The following is a 2,821-nucleotide window of genomic DNA, read 5'->3' on the forward strand; positions in this document are numbered from 1 at the left end:
AATCAAGTCATGAGTTTTCGCGAACCATTAGAAATAAGTTATTATTGGTTGTTTCAAGTGTTTTGAATGTTATTGTTCAATTTAAAATGTGTTGAAATAAGTGTTGCACTTTAAAAACATTACTAGCCAACCTAGTCGAAGATTTATCATGATTGACAATGAGTCTGACTGGTTTAAGCCTTAAATAAAGGGGTTGTTTTGAAAGCTAATAGCAGGGCTCTTGCAAGTGGGCGATTTGAGCGAAATAGGCACTTCAGAACTTCAAACTTTGCTCAAAACTAACCTCAAAGCGAAATGCAAGTCGCCCGATTTTCTTTGATATCTGCATTCGCTAATTACCGCTACCGAGACTGTTGACAATTTGCACGGTGTCAAAATGAGTGTTGAATACACAGAGACACACGCCGATAGCATGATTTATGCTCCGCCTACTTCAGGTACTTGCGAGATTTTCCCGAGAAGTGTGAAAGCGAATCAAATTATCCGATACACCAGAGTGGATAGTGTTCAACCAATTAGTGCCACGGTTACTTCTTTGACACTTTTTGTCAACAATGTTCGAGTAAAAAAAAACAATGTTCTATAAAGAAATTGCTGATTAACCTTGCGATTAATTGGAATATTGTACACAATTATTTGTTATCTATGGTAAAAGAATGACATGTAATGTATTAACTACGTTAAATTGACTTCCATTGATGAATTGATTTGAATATGTATTTCTAGTTTACACAGTTTACTTTCAGTTTTATACGAGCGAGATATTGTTCACCGAGGTAGTGACTTGGCGTTAATAATAAATACTTCGTACAGATAACATCAAAAATCGAAAAGAAAATGAATGGTCACTTCAATGTTTTTTTATATAGAAACAAGAAAATAACAGCCACCTTTCGTATCACTCAACAGCATTGCAGTTGAGGAACAGTCTTCCCACTTCTCCCTAAAGTCTCCCCACTTCTCCCTAAATCAGCTGGAGGGAGAAGTGACTTCTCCAGAAAAATTGGACCTAGCTAGACCCCTGAATTTAACAGTTTTAGTCAGTGCTGATCTTTAAAAACATTACTTCAATCAGTCTAGACCTACATCAAAATTGTATTGTGAGCGACGTATCTACTCTAGCTTTTTATTTTGGAAAACTCTAGTTTGTAAGATATGTTTATTTTTTTACTCTTTCATAGTTCTATTACAACATTTCATTCACAGACTTAAAATGTTTATATATCACAGCAAATTTTCCTGTATAAACTAATGAAATAGGTGTATTTAATACTAACCAAATCATTGCTTATGTGATGTACTACAAAGCATGGTATCGGTATCGTTAAAAATACTGTATCGTCCACGTTTTGTCAAAACTATTTGACATGTGGCTTTTAAACTTTGAACACTTGTTTATCATCATGATTTCCATCTAATTCTTTAGGCAAGAGTACTTAATTCTGTCAAGTATTTTGACTGAATTATGACCCTTTTTGGACTTGGAAATTGGTACAGTTTTCGTACAAGCCCATGTTTTATCAAAACTATTTGACATGTCATCGGCGTAGCGCCCTGTAGGCACTACAGGCCTGGGCCTACACTTTCCCAGCAAAAATGAAAAATGCAATAAAAGGGGTGTGAGCTAAAGGACTTAATTGATAGGCTTTATCACCTAAATGATAAAAACCAACATCTGAATAAAGCTGTAAAAGATATTTGAAAATTAAGCAATTCTTAACAACACGCCATGTACCCGGATAATCTTAACTCTGTTCAGCGACCCTAACTCAGTGCCAACATGGCGGATGTAAAGCCGATACAACTTTGTTTTATGTGTAATTACGATGTATAAAGGAATGTTTCTGTTGTTAAATCTATATACATTGATCAAGTGTATATTTATTTCAAAATGTATCATGTTAAATATATCAACCCTTGTGATTTCAGGTGGAAAAACGACGAACAAGGCAACTTTTTCAATGAAAACCTTTACAAAAAATCTTTAAAAATACTTCTATTCTTTTGATGCCTCGACTATTTTGTTGTTTGAAAGCAAAGATATACTGCTTTATAGGCCCGTTTACACTATGTTGTTAACCCACTGCATGCTGACACAATACATGTTCAAATGTACTGACAGCGAGAAAAGGGATAAAAAACTAACTTTGATTTGATAAAAACCGAACTCAGTTTACATGAGGAATGGATAAAAACCTAACTTACACGAAAATGTGTGACGGATAAACACCTAACTGACTAATATTCTATAGAAATGAATGAGTTGACATGTACATGGTCTGATTATTGTAAACATTATACATGGTCTGATTATTGTAAACATTATAAGCGGTATTGTCTTCAAACTTTGTCATTAATTTTACAAGATGTTATATGTATGCCCACTACAGTCAAATATATTTTCATAATTTTAATATTATGCAAATAGCAATGTTTGGAATAGTCTGGATAAACCCTAAAAAATAACTCAGTATAAAAGTCAAAATTATTATATTTACATAAGAAATTATTTAATGCCACCGATGTTCGAAGTTCTGTAGTACCCCCCCCCCCCCCCACACACACACACACACTGTTTCAGAAGAATTGTGTTTGTTTCAAATCTTGTATATCGTATAGTGTAAGAGATTTTTATAGAGGTGCTAATGGAATATTTTTGATATTGTTTAAATTGGATTAGATTTATGATTAATTATTAAATATGATATTTTTCAGACGGTAAATAGGGAAGAAAAGTGTGTATGTGTTGTGTGGAAGGGGTGATGCATGGATTGACGGGACAGGGGTGTGGGTAACCTTACATTTTTCACTTGTCCACGGA

This window comes from Mercenaria mercenaria, chromosome 18, assembly GCF_021730395.1.
Source record: "Mercenaria mercenaria strain notata chromosome 18, MADL_Memer_1, whole genome shotgun sequence".
NCBI lineage: Eukaryota > Metazoa > Mollusca > Bivalvia > Venerida > Veneridae > Mercenaria > Mercenaria mercenaria.